The following is a 16628-nucleotide window of genomic DNA, read 5'->3' on the forward strand; positions in this document are numbered from 1 at the left end:
TGTTCAGAAATCGCACAAAGAAGTGTTGCCCGTGTTTTCTGAGACCCACTCTTCACTTCTCTTACACCTCACAACTTCAGACTTCGGAGAGGAAATGTTCCCAGATGAGCTGAATTATTGAGGAACGATGCCTCCATCAGTTTCACTCACTGCAAATATGAAGATAATGATTTTTTTCAGTAGGATTATTTGAAAAGCTGAGTGACAGAAAATGGATGGCAATACTTGTATCACTACATACTGTTCTATGTGCTTAGACTATAATAACTCATTTAATCATCACCACATCCATATGTAAATTGTACTTCTGGTATCTCCATTTGACAGATGACGAAAATGAGGCAGAGGGGAGTGGAAAGTTGCATAAGTGCATAGAAATGATACATATGTTACAGTTAAGATTTGATGTTTCAGAGGGCTCCAGGGTCTGGGCTTTTAGCCATCTATTTCCAACCTCTAAAGTGTGAGCGTGTCTATGAGCACACTGGGTCCATGAATTCATCACGAGAACAACAACACGCCAGTGCCTGCTATGTAACAGCACCAGGTACCAAGTGTATAGTAGACATTGGCTGACTTCTAAGAGAACAATTCAGTAGCTCTTCCTCTCTCTCCGCTTGAAGACACTGAGATGAGGCCTCATGCCTTGTCTTGGTTCCACTTTCATAAACGGTGATATGAATCTTCTTTGAATCCTTCACTAGTCTTTTGCCCTTTCGTGCCTGAGAAAAATCAATATTTGCATTTTTCTGGGAAATAAAGTTTAGCCTCAGCCAGATCATAATTTGTCTAGAACTACATAGGAAGCAATGGGCTGACTGGAAAAAAATTTTTTTTATCTTTCTTGAGAGCGTGATGTATCAGTTAGGATAGGTGCCAGCCTTCTACAGCAACGAAAGGCAACCTTAGTGGTGTATGACAACACAGATGGCTTTCTCCCTCCATGTTCTGCATACAGGCTTTAGTTTGATCAGGTTCGGCCCAGAATTTGACAGTGACACTAGCTTCAACTGGAACAAAGCTGGTCTCTAAAGAGCATGCATAGGCAGGTTCCGGGCGGAGACAGAACAAGTCACTTCTGCTTATACTTAACTAGCCAAAGCAAAGCCTATACCTGAGGACACGGAGGCAAGCAATGCAGTGCAACCATAGCTCAGGCTAAGAGCAGTGGGACCTGGAAACAGCGCTGGCTACCACAGCTCTGCGGCTGACTTCAACTGCCCATTCTCACTGCCCAAGGCTACCTCCTGATTCCTAGGAAAGGTTGTGGAAATCATGCCTGTGTTAGCCTTCCAGGAAGATCATTCATTCACCTGTGTGCTGATGAAGAAAACACTTGTTGAGATTCCGCTGTGTTTCAGGGACAATTACCAAAGCCATTTGTCCAAATCTCTATTCTTTCCAGACCCTAGAGTCTATCAAGAGGACTGAAAAACAAGAATTTCAGTGTTGGATCAATAAATGCAATGTGCCAAATGCAATAGAAAGGTCTAGAAATATTATGATTTCTGAACAGAAGAAGTGCTAAGCCTTTGGGAACATCATGAAGGCAAATACTCCACAAGTCCCTAAGAATTCCTCTGGACCATTGGATAATGTGGCCTCAGGGGCTAGCGAGAACATCTTTTAGTTGTGAACTGATTTAAAGTTTACAAAGCCCCATCTCATGCATTTTCTTTGGTGCACACACACACACACACACACACACACACACACACACACACACACACACACACACACACACACTGTAAGAAGAATGATTTTTATCACCTTTCAACAAGTGACAATTTGGAGGTCCAGAATTTGGAAGCAGTATTTTAAGGCCCCACAGCTAACCACATACAGCATCTCCACTGTGTTCTGCTGTTCCCAGCATCTCCACTTTTTCTACTTATTCTGCATGTTACATAAACCATGGCAATTTATGCATGGCTCCTGCTGTGACCTGGTGGGAAGTCAAATCCCTTTCCCTTTTAAAAAAGTCAACTATGCTCATGACCTTCTTAACACAACGATAACCTTTAATCTGCTGCAGGTTTTTGTTGTTGTTTGTTATTTTGTTTGTTTGTTTGGAGGGTAGTAATATCTGAACAGATGTGTATGGAACTTGCCGCAAGCTGTGTTTTGACTTCTTGAAGATGGTTAGTTGTCAACTGGGACCTGACTCATCCCATCTTCAGTAGTCAAACTACATCAGGACATTATATTCCACTCTGTGCCATTCTGGGTCCCTGAATAGAGCTGGCATCCTTCTTACAGGGATTTGTCACCAAGCAGCTTCTCAATCTCAGAGCATCCCTCAACGGTAATTTTTTTTTCAGTTTATTTATTCACTTTACATCCCAGCCATAGCCCCCTCCCTCCTCTCCTCCCAGTCTCACCCTCCCTCCCTCTTCCCTGTATTCCTCCCTCCTTTCTCCCTCAGAAAAGGGGAGCCCTCCCACATCGACCAACCCCAGCACGTCAAGTGCTGGGTGTATCTTCTATCATGGTAGCCTGGCAAGGCAGCCCCGCCAGGGGGAAGTATGAAGAAAGCCCTTGTCAGAAAGAGCCCTGCTCCCCTTACTAGGGGGACCCACATGAAGACCAAGCTGCCCATAGGGTACGTCTTCGTAGGGTGCCTAGGTCCAGTCCACACATAGTGCTTGGTTGGTATTTCAGGCTCCGCAAGGCCTCCTGGGCCCTGGTTCCTTGGCTCTGTTAGTCTTCTTGTGGAGCTCACGCTCCCTCTGCAATCTGTCAGTTGTTTGGCTGTGAGTCTCAGCATCTGTTTCGATGGGTTGCTGGGTGGGGCCCTCTCAGAGGGCAGCTATGCTAGGCTCCTGTCTGCAAGCATAGCAGGGTGTCCTTAATAATGTCATGGGTTGGATCTTTTGCAGGGTGTGGCCAGGCATTACCTCACTGTTAGGCAAGACAAATGACATGTCCTGTGGATGCTTTCTCTTTGTTATCTATCAATGAAATAATAATAATTCTAAGAGTTTTCTTCTGCCTGCCATTTTCTGTCCTCGCAGAGTAGAATCCTTTAGTGTTCCAGATAGCGCAGCCTGACCTCACCTACAGCTTAGCATTCTGGTTTGGTGTGGCCCTTGTTGGAACCACTATTGTATCCCCCTTCTTCCCAGCCTAGTGTACTCAGTATTTGCACTTGTACCCACAGTTTTACAATTCTTAATAATTAATTTAAGCAATAATAGTATTTATTTCTTTAGTTTTCAAGAAAATAAACATTGACTTTTTTAAAAAATATATATATATATAGCTTATATCTTTACATTCTCGGGTGAAATAAAAACAAGCTGGTTTTTTCCGTGGTGTGTGGTATCAAATTTGATTCAAATCCTTGAAATCTCTTAAGCTAGTAACTGCATTGAGACTAAGAGGACTGAAAGAGAGTCTGTATTCTCTGAGCCCTCTTGTTCCCTCCCAGAATGAACCAGGTGGAATCTTCATGCCTGGTTAAACAATCTTTTATATCAGTAATTGTCCAAATGATCCCACTCCCTATGGTCCTTGCCAATTCAGCATCCTTCTCTCACGACAAGGTAGGCATGCTTTACCAACATTAACTTCAGATACAGCAGTGTCCGCATCTGTGTTCTCCTTTTCTTCTACTGCAAGCGTTTTTGCAGGGCAAATAGAAGGCCACCTACAAGTTCACCGCCCCTTTGATATTCCTTATATTGGCAATACCACTCTCATGACCTCTGTCCCCCAAATTGACATTTCTCCCTGACTTCCTAAGTCTTTGCCCAGGTTTCCCCAAGTGTCTCAACTAACAAAGAGGTTTTCTCCGGGTCCTGTGCCCATGTGAATGTTAACGTCCAGGTTTATCATTGGCTCTGACTAGAAAGAAGCCCTTGGGAGTCTGATAAAGCTGGTGGTCATTGAGTCAGGGAGGGGGAACCCATAGAAGCCTTCTCCAGGGTAACAATCAGAGAACAAAGTGATACAGGTCATACTCCATGTAAGCACGTTTGTTAAGGACTGCGTAAGTCTATCTCAGTAGTATACGTACTTGAACTCACCCACATACTTGAACTTGTTTCTACAAAGATAGATTTTTTTCACTGGAAGTTTCTTTGTAATAGATCAGTTGGACTTTTGAAAATGTAGACAATTTGTAACCTTCTCTATATTGCTAAAGTTGGCAGAAAGGTGACTTATCATACCCAACAGTTTAACTTGATATGTCTCTGCTCAAGTCTTCACATCAGAATTGAACCTCTAGGGCTTTCTCCCATGTTAATCTTGACTTTAGTTTCTCAGAAGTCAATATGTGGCCCCAGGGTAAGTGAGTGCTATGTTAGATGCTCAGAAACACGATCTCACTTTTTCCCATGAAATAAAGAGCTTTGATTTAAACACACATAAACAAGGGGTGTCTTTACTGAAACGATAGCAGAGCTCATGTGCTCTGGCCCCGGCAATTTATTTTGCTTCCAGAAGCCCCACCCCCACCCCCCTTACAGCCTCCAAAGAGATCCGCATCTAAATTCTAGGCTCCTCCTTCGCAGCAATGCCCAGATTAGGCAGTTCCTCACTTAACTCTGTTACCAATGAGGTGTCTGGTGAACTCTGATTCAGAAATACAGTTGGCATGGTGGGTGAGTCTGAATTTGAAACTTAGTTCTTCAGATATCATCTGTGTGATATTGGGTCAGTCGTTTAATCTTCTCTAGGATTGCAGAGCTGTTGTGTGGACTTAATGGGATAATAATAGTTATTAATTCTTGATGTGTGTGTTCACACTCAACACATAATAATTGCTCAGTGGAGATACCCTTGTGTTAAAGCATCACATGAGTCAAAAAAATTAAACAAAATGAAAATTGCTTATCAGTTTTAGTCCCAGGTGGACTCATTCATGTATGCCTGTCAGATAATGGGGCTTTTACCTTTCTTCTTGCCTTGACAGTATGGCTGTCAACAGCCCTAATTAAGCCTCTGATACATGGGTACAGGTATGGAACCTTTTTATGGACCCCAGTTTTTTTCAAGGAAGGGAAGACACTCCCAGGGGAAGTGCTATTTATGCCAATAAGTGGCAAGTAGAGAGAGTCTACATGTGATTTCACCTGTTCTTTGGGCATTTGGAATAGAAACTGGAGGAAGGAAACTAGAGGCTCCTTGAGATGTCACTGCATTCCTATGGACAGCAAGCGTGTGAAAGGCCTGCTCAGCCATCCCCAAAGCCTCAAGGATAAATTTTTCTCTTGCACTAAATGAGGAACTGGGTAGTATTCTCTACCTCACCACAGGCGAAGACAGGAAGTCAGCTTGTCATGGATTAGCAAATATTTAAACCCATGTGCCGTGATTAGTTGTTTGTTTGTTTTTATCAACTTGACCCAAGCTAGAGTTATCGTGGAAAAGCAAGACCAATTAATAAAATGCCTTTATCAGAGTGCCCCATGGGCACATCTATGGGACATTTTCTAGATTAATGATTAATATGGGAGGGCAGAGCACACTGTGGGTGCCTATCCTGGAGTGTATAAGGAAGCAAACTGAGCAAGGCGGGAGAAGCACAGCAGCGAGCAGCACTCCTCTGTGGCCTTTGCTTCAGTTCCTGTCTCCAGGTTCCTGTCCTGAACTCCTGTCTTGGCTTTCCACATGAGGGTCTATGCCGGGGGTGTGCAAACCAGACAGACCCCTTCATGTCCAAGCTCCTTTTGGTTGTGGTCATTATCATAGCAATAGGACGCTAACCGAGATGTCATGTAAACGTCCTGGAGTATCTATATGGTTAGCCCCAAAAATGAGTGCAATGAAATTGACATGTGCTGTTTGGAGGAGGCCTTTCTGAGACACTAGTGGGTGTTTCAGAAAGAGTTGCCTGCTCCCTGTGGCAGTGTTTGGATTTTTTTTTTAATGCCCTTCTCTTTCACCTTTTTGAATCTGGCTGTGTGAGTCAGAAAGCAAAGAGTAGATGGTGATTCTAGGACACTCAGGCTGTGGAGAGCAGGACACTCAGGCTGTGGAGAGCAGGACACTCAGGCTGTGGAGAGCAAACGCTCAGGCTGTGGAGAGCACTCAGCGAACTGGCGTCTCACTCTACTTTCTTTCCTGTGTACCACTCACTCTCCATTGGGCCAGTAATAAACATTTCAGAGCTGACCACGTCAGACACCAACCTTTCCACATTTAGAGTCACTCACTTAATTACAAATCTAACATACTCACATACGAATCAGAAACTGCACAATTGTCCATATAATGTCCACCACCTTTCCTTCCTATCTCTACTCCCACTCATTACAATCCCATCTGTATGCTTATATACTTGTGATTTTCTATGCACGTACATTAATATAATAGTTTTTTGCTTGCAAAATAAGATTTCCCTAATCATCTTCATCTTACTCTTTCACTTGGTGATAAGTCCTGGATCTAAACTAAAAGGTCTCCTTTGTTTGTTTTAGTAGACACACGCAAGTCCAGAACATGGACACATTATAATGTCTTTAAAAAAAACAAAACAAAACAAAACAAAACCCTAGTTCATGCCTTGACCTAGCTGGGCTGCCTTGTCTGGCCTCAGTGGGAGAGGATGCACCTAGTCCTGCTGCAACTTGATGTGCCAGGGTGGCTTGGTACTCAGGGCAGGGGCCATGAAGGAAGGAGAGGGGAGTGGCGGTAGAGGGGAGTGGCGGTAGAGGGGAGTGGCGGTAGGGATGTGAGGGTGGGATTGGGAGGAGAGGAGGAAGGAGGCTGTGATCAGGGCTGTCAGCTGATTAAATAACTCAGCTGATGAATAAAAGAAAAAAATCTGGCTGCAGGCAAGCCTGTAGGGCATTTTCTTAATCAGTGATTGATGTGGGAGGACCCAACCCAACATGGGTGGTTCCATCTCTGGGCTGGTGGTCCTGGGTTCTATTTAGAAAGCGGGTTGAGCAAGCCAAGAGGAGCAAGCCGGTAAACAGCACCTCCACCCCCACCCCGCAGACTCTGCATCGGTTCCTGCCTTCAGGTTCCTGCCCTAGGAACGCTCCTGTTCTGACATCCTTTGATGATGAACAGTGATATGGACGTGTAAGGCAGAGAAACGCTTTCATCTTCAAGTTGCTTTGGTCATGGTGTTTCATCACAGCAGCAGTCACCCAAACTAAGACAGATACTGAGAACTAAACTTGAGTCCTCTAGAAGAATTGGGAATAATATTAACTGCGTAAGTTTTCCTCCCTGGAAGAGTGTGGCTTATCAATGTCCTTTTGGAAAATGTTTCCAGAATGAAATTCAGGGCAGTCTATGTATTCGGTTATGTGTCAGGTACACAGATCACGTGGTGGATGTTCTGAATCTTACTTCCAATGACATAGTATAATTTAAGTTTAAATTAAGTCACAATTAATCTTACTTGAGTCCCTAGTGAAAGCCAAAAAGTTTATTTTCACAGGATCTATTCTTAAGCCACACCTCTCCGTTTTCCTAACACGCAGCTCTTTATTGTCAGCTTTACTAGTCTAAACTTTTGTATTTTTCTGTTCATGCACTCATCTGGTATTTTTATATTGTAGTGACAATTTTGGAATTTCAGTTTCTTTAAAAAAAACACAGAAATATCATTTTCATTTTAATCCCAGGTGTGGGGATATGGGGCTACTTTACAGCAGCTGACTATGATTTGCCTTGTGCTCTAGCAGAGGCATGGTTTCGCTGGCGGCAGATAGTTTCTGCGATTATGTGATGTTCAGAATTCTGGGGATCTCTTTTTTCAAGGATCTCTGTCCTTTCCTCTGTATCCTTTTTTTTTCTTTTATCTAGTGTTAGGAGGTGAAAGGGTGGAAAGAAAGGGGGTGAAGAAGGGTAGAAGAATGAATGACATAAAATAGCAAACGCTGGTTATATTATATATTTACTAGAGCTGATGAAGCACCTTATTTTTGAAATCGCTCTGTGTACTGTGTTAGTCATCCTTACCAATTCCTAAAAGAATAATGTGATCTTCAGAGTTGCTTCTCCCTAGCCAACTCCACGCCATTATGGTCTGGTCATGGAAATGGCTCAGAATCTATCCACTTGAATTTCTTTCAAGTTCACAGATCCCCTCTCCAGGCCAGAGGAAATGTGCTCTAGCCTTAGCCAAAGTGCTACCCAGATGAGATGTATGTATATCTGGATCCACTCTATAGTGAACCCTCAAAAGCCATGTCTAGAAGGAAGACAAGGTGACTGGCTGGCTGTGCAGAGCTCTTGTTTAATTTCTTAGTGGGAACACCCCAGGTTTCTGGTTGTCACCACTCCTTCCTTGGTCCTGAAAGAACTGAGTTTTTGAAGCGCTGATATAGTGGCATCAGCTCTAATAAGATGCTGCTAAGAGGTGATCAAAAGTCCTCCCTCCATAGACACCCCATTCACGTTCCTCCTGACTCATTTTGCAGTCACTGTTGTCACACTGTGCATTAGTTTCCTGTATGTCCTTCCAGATGTTCACTAACGGTGTGCCTAGAAAGCTCTGTGGTGACAAGAATTGATCCCTGATTCTTGACTTGCATAGTAACATCTTTAATCCTTTTCTCCATCTCAATCTTTTAGTTAAGAAAACATCACGGGAACATTTCAGGTTCTGTCCGGCAAGGTCCTTCTCTTCCTGCAGTTGTATCCCTGCATCACTTTTTCCCTCTGATGTAATTGCATCCTTCGCACAGGTCAAGGCTTTGATACAGCTTTAGATTTTGTGATGGTAGGATCTGGGGCTCCCCGGGCTCAGTAGTCATGTGCACCTCTCTGCACACGTTTCCATCTGCCTCATTCTGGTCTCCACTGCTTTTCCAGCCCTCGTCCAGATGTTGGCAGCTGCAGATGTCTTTCTTCTGGTTTTACAGAAAACGGGCTCTGGGGTCGGAGGAATCTTTCTGTTCCTCACACTCTGCATGTCTTCCGGGACAACAGTAGAAAACGCTGACTCATGCCGTGCTCCTCCTGGAGCTTAGCATTTTTCTTCCTGAACGCTCATAAGCCAGCTGCTAAATGATGGGCTGTAAAATAAATAAATAAATAAATAAAAAGTCCCATGGAGCAGGAGCCATCACGTGCCTGCAGTTCCAACTTCATCTTTTTCTGCTTTTAGCAAACCTGGATAACAGTTCTTACCTTTCAATATTTACATTTCTAAAGTATCTCATGGCATGTGTAATTGCGTATATTTGAACTATTTTATTATTCTATTACGTTTATCTGAAAAAACGTTGAGTTTTGTCTAGCCATATTGTTTATAATTTTTTAAATTTTCTTACCGAACAATCCTCCTAATAGGTCAGAAGGAATCAGGCTATTCAATTACCACTCTGGGTTAACCCCTGCAGGTACTGACGCATCATAGCTTGGGGTCACTTTTCTATTTGTCTACATGTGACTCTCCTGAAAAGAAGCACTGAGTCCTAGTCTGTGCTGTGTCCCTGCTTCCTTAGCACACTTCAGAGGCTCAGAAGTATTGACCAATGACTAACCAAATGGGGGAGGGGGTGGGGGTGGGGAGTTTAAGAAATTAGCCTGGTGCAATTGAAAGAAACGGCTAAGATGTTATGGCCACACAAAACTTTGTAGGAGGAAGTAGGGAAAGCAGGGAGGTAGTTGTTTCTTGTTAGATTGTTATTCTGAGGTAGTGAAGAGAGCAGGCATGGAGTCTGGTGTGCCCTGGTCCCATTTAGTCTCTTCTGTGTGCTGGATGGTGCATCATGACCTCAGGCAGGTTAATGAATCTGTTCAGCATCATAATTTCCTCACTGTATCTTTGTGAGCGGCGTGCATAATAATCATCCTACAGGTCTTTATGAATACTAACAGGGAACCTCCTTCGATAACAAATGTACAGGGAGCCACAGTAAATACTTTCCTTCTCTCTCTCTCTCTCTCTCTCTCTCTCTCTCTCTCTCTGTGTGTGTGTGTGTGTGTGTGTGTGTGTGTGTGTGTGTGTGTGCGTGTGCGTGCGTGCTTCCTGTGTTTGTTGTTTAGAATTCTTGTTTTTCTTGGTATTCTCTATAAGCCTCAGCACTTCCTAAATGTCATTATCTTCAGGATGTTTTTCTTTTCAGTAAGGGTATATTGTCCCTTCCTTCTGCCTTGGGTGAAATTCCCTCTCTCTAATTGTCAAATAATCTTTTACACTCTGAACTCCTAGGAGAAGTCCCTGTGCAGCTTCACATGTGTGGCAATGTCTGCCCTCCCTGTTCCCACCAGGACCATTTAGGATTGTGCTGTTAGCATTTTATTTTTGACAGCTCTATCATTGCGGAGCTATCATCTATTTTATTGCTCTGGCAGCAATAAAATAGATCCTATCCTTTTATGAACTTTATGAAATCTGTATCCTGAAAGGTCACAGATGTGATCTCTAAAGTATTTTTGATCATCTGCTCCTAGGAGTAAAACCGTTTTGTGTATATCTTCGCCACATGTGTCAAATTAATCTTTCAGTTGTGAGCATGTATAACAACAACAATAATAACTAGCATGTATATGTATGTATGTATGTATGTATGTATGTACGTATGTCTACAAACATGCACGTCCATGCATAGACAGATTGTGTACACATATAGGAATCCATGTTATGTATTTTATAATGCATACAAAATTAGAAATAAGCATGGTGCATTGACAAGATTAAATATAGACAGACTATTGGATCTAACTCAGCTTCTTATCCTATGCCAAAATATTTTGAAACACTTTTTAAGAGCTGTGGATCCCTGGGAAGGCCCACTACACCCAGGTTTGGCAAGGGATTTAGTTTAGAGAGAATTTGATGAGCTTTGTGGTTTACAAAATTGGAAGAAGTGCTGATCAAAGAATTCAACCCTTGGAAACTTCAAGCGCTGTTCCAGCAGTCTTCATTAAACTGCTTTACAGAGGACTCCAGGCAAGGTAGAGCCTCTGGACAGCTATGCATTTGGTCAACTGCATCGAGGAGAATTATGGGAGGAAATTTTTTCCATCTTGTCTTAGTGGAGGTTATAGCTCAGCTTTACTTGACTATTTTTGCTCTGTAGCTTCAGAACTATATTTCTCTGTATGCCTATCACATGCTGGGCATCGCTCACAGATATGCCACTTTATTAAGAAGTAGAATATTACCGACCAATGTGTTGCATCTTCTCAAAACCTGTGTACCTAGATAAAGACAATAATGTGGTTTTCCTAAATCTGCCATAATAACTTGCTACTACCCAGGTTGCTTAAAACAGCAATGGTTTCTTCTTCAGTTCTGGAGGTCTGAAGGCTGAAATCAGAATAGCTAAGGCCCTGGTCCCTCTTGAAACTCAAAGTGCAAAGAGAGATGTTGCCCGGAGTTTTTCAGTCTCAAAGTGCTTGTGATGATTGGCATTCTCTGTGGAAATACGCCCCATCTCTGCCTATCTCCCCGTGACTTGCTTCCCTATGTGTGTCTGTGTCCATTCCTCTCACAAGGCTGCCTCTTGGGCATAGCTCAATACGGCCTCATCTAAACTTGGTAACGTAAGCAAAATAAGGCCCCACTCACAGTTACTGTAGTTTAAATTTAAACTTTAGGAAGATACACCATGATCTTTTATGACAACTAAAATATCAAAAATAATGGCTAAATATTTTTTCCACTCTCCCACCACATTTTCCCTGAGGGGAACTCAAGCCCTGTAATTAATACTGTTTTTTTTTTTAAACATTTGTTTATTTATCATGTGTAGAGTGTTTCACCTTCATGTACCCCTGCAGACCAGAAGAGGGCACCAGATCTCATTATAGATGGTTGTGAGCCACTATGTGGTTGCTGGCAATTGAACCCAGCACCTTTGGAAGAGCAGGCAGTGCTCTAAACCTCTGAGCCATCTCTCCAGCCCATAAATACTGCTTTAATGTCCATGTCTTCCATGATAAATCCTTGCTGACTGGCCCAGCTTTCCCCAAGCTTCTGGCTACTTCTGTTTCCCCATGCCATTTCTCCCAAAGCCTATTTAGAATTACTGTGTTTTCACAAAAGACACATTTTTGTCTGTTACCGAAAATAAAGTTGACATACAAAATAATGGTTTTTATATCCAATATTGAACTAAGGTGCATTCTCACTCAAGCCACCATCTTTGTTTCTGTAAAGTTTAAAATGAATGAATGAATCTAGCCGAGATCTAGAGTTTTTTAAGTACATGTGTATATAAATGTATAAATACATGTAATGTGTAAAATATATATGGTCAAGTAACTTGTTCAAACTAATTAATGGTGATTTGGTTTCTGTAGATATAGTTGGGACAATTATGTGGTATCATTAACTTTTGAAACTTTGAGCTCTGATTTTTTTTTGTTTGGTGTCTTGGCACAAACTTTACATTATTTTCTGGCCATGTCATTCTGCTCGGTCAGATGCGACTCTGTGAAATCAGTGAGCCCAAGTACCCTGTCTTACCCCACACTGAGTGGCTGGGACAACCAGTCTCAGCCCCTCACTGAGCACTCTAAGCCAGGCCTCTCCAGCTTCCTGTATCCTTCCATCATTGGCATTCGGAAGGACTTTTAAAAGCAGGCCTCAGGAAATAAGCCTAACAAGAGATAAATGGGACCTTGGGCAATTCAAAGGCTTCCAGTCAGAAAAGAAAACAGCTGAGGGAAGAGACAGATGACTTACAGAATCCAGACTGAGGGTTAATATATAGAATCTACAAAGAACTGAAAATACTAAATCAAAAGATAGGTATTAAGAAATTTTAATATCATTATGTGCATGTGTAGAAACATGAGATCCATTTTATGTGTAATTGAGCTATGCTAATAAAAATAATGGAAAGTCCAAAACTGAAGAAGCTTACATATCCACAGAGGAAAAAATTAAACTACTCAGTCAATAAATGGGCTAATGAAGTGAACAGGCAGTCCTCAAATTATGAAACACAGATGACCAATAAACACATTAGATAATGTCCAACCTCACCAGCCATCAGAAAAATGGAAATTAAAACCACACTAAATTAAAACCACACTCCAGGTCACTCCAGTCAGAATGGCAGTCATTAAGAAAACATAAGCAGCCAGGCAGTTGTAACACACACCCCAGCATTTGGGAAGCAGAGGCAGGCAGGCCTCTGAGTTTGAGACCAGGCAGGTCTAAAGAACAAATTCCAGGATGGCCAGAGCTACACAGAGAAACCCTGACTCAGAAAACCAAAAGAAACAAACAAAACAAAAACAATATCAACATATCACAGACATGCTTGTGTATCCATGGTTACTGAAGTACTATTCACAATACCTGTAACGGAACAAGCTAGGCCTCCAACCACAGAGGACTATATGAAGGTGGTATCTATATACAATGGAGTTTTTTTCCAGCTATAAAGAAGGACAAAATTACATCATTTTCTAGAAAATGGATGCAGCTGGATAGCATCAAGATAAGCTACCAAGATAAGACTGGTTAAGCCAGTCTCCAAAAGATTGCATCTGAATCATCCCCTATGTGATTTCCAAATTTTTAAAGATGTATAAGATGCTCTACACATGCTGTCAAAGTGTAATTGAAACTCTCTAGGGGGATAAAAGGCCCTTCTATGAGTGGGAGAAAGACAGGGAAGGAATAGAGGAGGAATTTGGACGGAGGGTAAGACATACTTAGAAGAAAACGTTCATATGAAACACAGTACAGTACACTGTGTGTATAAAGTACATACATAAAAGAAAGATTTATTAATTTATTTATTTTATACATATGTATGTTTTGCCCAAGTGTGTGTCTACACCACAGGCATGCCTGGTGCCCATGGAAATCAGAAGGATTCCTCAGATCTCCTGGAACTGGGGTGATGGATGAGTATGAGCCACCATGTGGTTGTTGGGAATGGAACCTGGGTCCTCTGTAAGAATAATAAGTATTCTTAACTGCTGAGATATCTCTCTAGCCCTACAATGTGGTTTTTAAATTTTTGATCCAAAATGAAAAAAAAATGTGCTTCAATTTTGAGCAATGCAGAGGTGTCTTCCTCTAACTTACTTGTCCCACTGTCTTCCAGCAAGGTCTGAGCCTCTTCTTAGGAGAACATTGTGTCAATGGCTTCCCCTACAGCAGAGGTTCTCAACCTGTGGGTCATGACCCTTGTGTGGATTGACCAACCCTTTCACAGAACTCACATACCAGATATCCTACATATAAAATATTAATATTTACAGTACAATTCTTTTTTTCTTTTTTTCTCCTTTATTAATTTATTCTTGTTACATCTCATAATAAAATTATAATTATTGAAGTAGCAACAAAAAATAATTTTATGGTTGGGGTCACCACAACGTGTGGAACTGTATTAAAAGGTTGCAGTGTTAGGAAGGTTGAGAACCACTTCCCTACAGCCGATCTTCAAGTGTCAAAGATGCAGTGAACTGTTAGAGAGGAGAAAATTAAAAACAATGGCAACCAAAGAAACCTCCTGGGTCAATTAGATGAACTGAAACAGAGTGAGAAAATAATGCAATGTTGTTTTATTTGATGTGCGCCTCTATTTTCTCCCCATCGGTTTGGGCCCAATAAAATCAGTGACTGGATTACAGCTTCCAGTTGACCTAACAGTATATTTAAACCTGTTCAAATCACTGTGGGTGAAGATAGATATTGTACACAAATTTCTGGGATTTAGAAAAGAAGTCCAGCAACCAAGTTAGCCCTTAGTATTTAAACTCCTCTACGTAAGGCTAAGAATAAGGAAAAAGGGTCATACAAAAAAAAAAAGGACCTTCCCTTGGCCTATATGGAAGTAATCCAGGGCACTATGAGGGTGCATCACAGTGGTGGGTGAGTGGACCTCATATATGCCCGTATGTGTTAGCATGGTGAGGCTGCCTCTAAGAATGGATGCAAGAGAGTGACAGCACATGCAACATAAAGATGACATAAGAACACCCTTTATAGCATTTTGCCCCCAAATTATACCTTGCTATCATAAATAATAATATAAGATATAAACATTCATACTAGTACTAAGTATACAGTCCTTTGTCCATAAATGGCCACTGAAATGTTTTTAATAATTTATCTCGTGACACAATACTTGCTTATATTTTTTAAAAAAAGAAACTTGTCAAACAGCACTTAAGCATGGGCATCTGTAACCACATAAAGGAAAAAGAAAGAACATCCTATAAAGGCAACTGAAAAAAAAACCTTATCCAGTGGCAGTATGAGATAACTTCTGTATTTTTACCACTTTTCACTTTCTGGTACAAAAGTAATACTTTTCTAATTAGGACATATACATTACTCAGAATATCCAACAAAAGCCCTGTTAGTATGGCTTTTTTTCAGGTCGGCCATCCAGGGTATCCCAGATTACATATTTGTTATCAGTCAATTCCTTTCTCTGTAATTGCATGAGCTTTCTTCTGGGGCTCCTTAAACTCGGTCACATCTGTTAGTTGTTTACATCCATCTGAGATTTAGCTCAGCCATGATTAGGAAGGTACTTCAGTGAGGACTGGAAAGCATCTGGTCCTTAAAGCCCCTTTCTGTCACTATGTTGGAAAAGTGCCCCACAGCAGACACTTTAGTCATCCAGGAATACTGTTAACTTTGTGGGTTTTCGATCAAGAAATTATAGCTGTCGTCTGTTCTCACGAATCTACAAGACATTCAACATAGTGATAGCATCTAACTAAACAAACAAGAGCATAAGTGAGGTAACAAAGCACGTTTGTGAGATCGCAGTGTAAGCAACAGACATCAAAGCCGGATGTGCAGTGCTGACCGCCTTGTGAGATGACGTTTCTCTATTCCGCAGACAGAGCTCTGGCGTTCAAATTGTGACGCTGGTGAACCAAACAGGCTTCAGATCTGAAAACGTCCTCCATTGAAAGAATCCATGCTTTAGGTAAGATGTGCTGTGTATGTATATAAACGCTCAAATGTCCCAGGAGGTAGGTCAAAAGGTTCAGAGTAATGCTGTCTTTGTGATTCAGATATGGACTCAAGTGGTTTATGGTCCACACAACAGAATTTGATATATAGCAGTTGCACGCTGAGAGAGTGCTGGAGAGTCCTACAAAGTGACATGAGTTGTGTGGCACGAGACATCACCTGGTCTCTCTCTGGTATTAGTTTCCTCATCTGCAGGCGTGGAGGTTAACACTGCTCTTTGGTTTTCATTCGCTGAGGTTTGCTGGTGAAACAGTTGTTCTAATACACATGAATCATTAGTCCCTTTAAACTGTATTTTTGATGTGCTAGAGAGAAAGAGCCACAGTTAAGAGTGCTGCTGCTCTTCCAGAGGACCAGAGTTCAGTTCCCAGCACTCAAGGTTGATGGTCACAGCCACCTGTAACTGCAGGCTCCTCGCACCTGTATAGATGTGTATATGTGTATACATTCACATGGACACAGATACACACATATCCAGTAAAATTAAAAAAAATCTTAAAAACAAATAAACACAATACATTTCATGTTTTGCAGTTCATTTTATTATAGACTGTGTGGCTGAGAATATTTCTCCTTAGAAGTTATACACGTTTACTGTGGTACAAAGAGCTTGTAGCACTGAGATAGACACCAATGTCTCTTAGTTGCTTTTCTGTTGCCATGACAAAATACTATGACTAAGGCAACTTATAGAAGAAAGAAAGCACATAATCTGAGGATTCACAGTTCAAAACGGTTGGAGTCCATGATCATT

Source organism: Acomys minous (genome assembly GCF_964271855.1).
Source record: "Acomys minous genome assembly, chromosome: 2".
Taxonomy (NCBI): Eukaryota; Metazoa; Chordata; class Mammalia; order Rodentia; family Muridae; genus Acomys; species Acomys minous.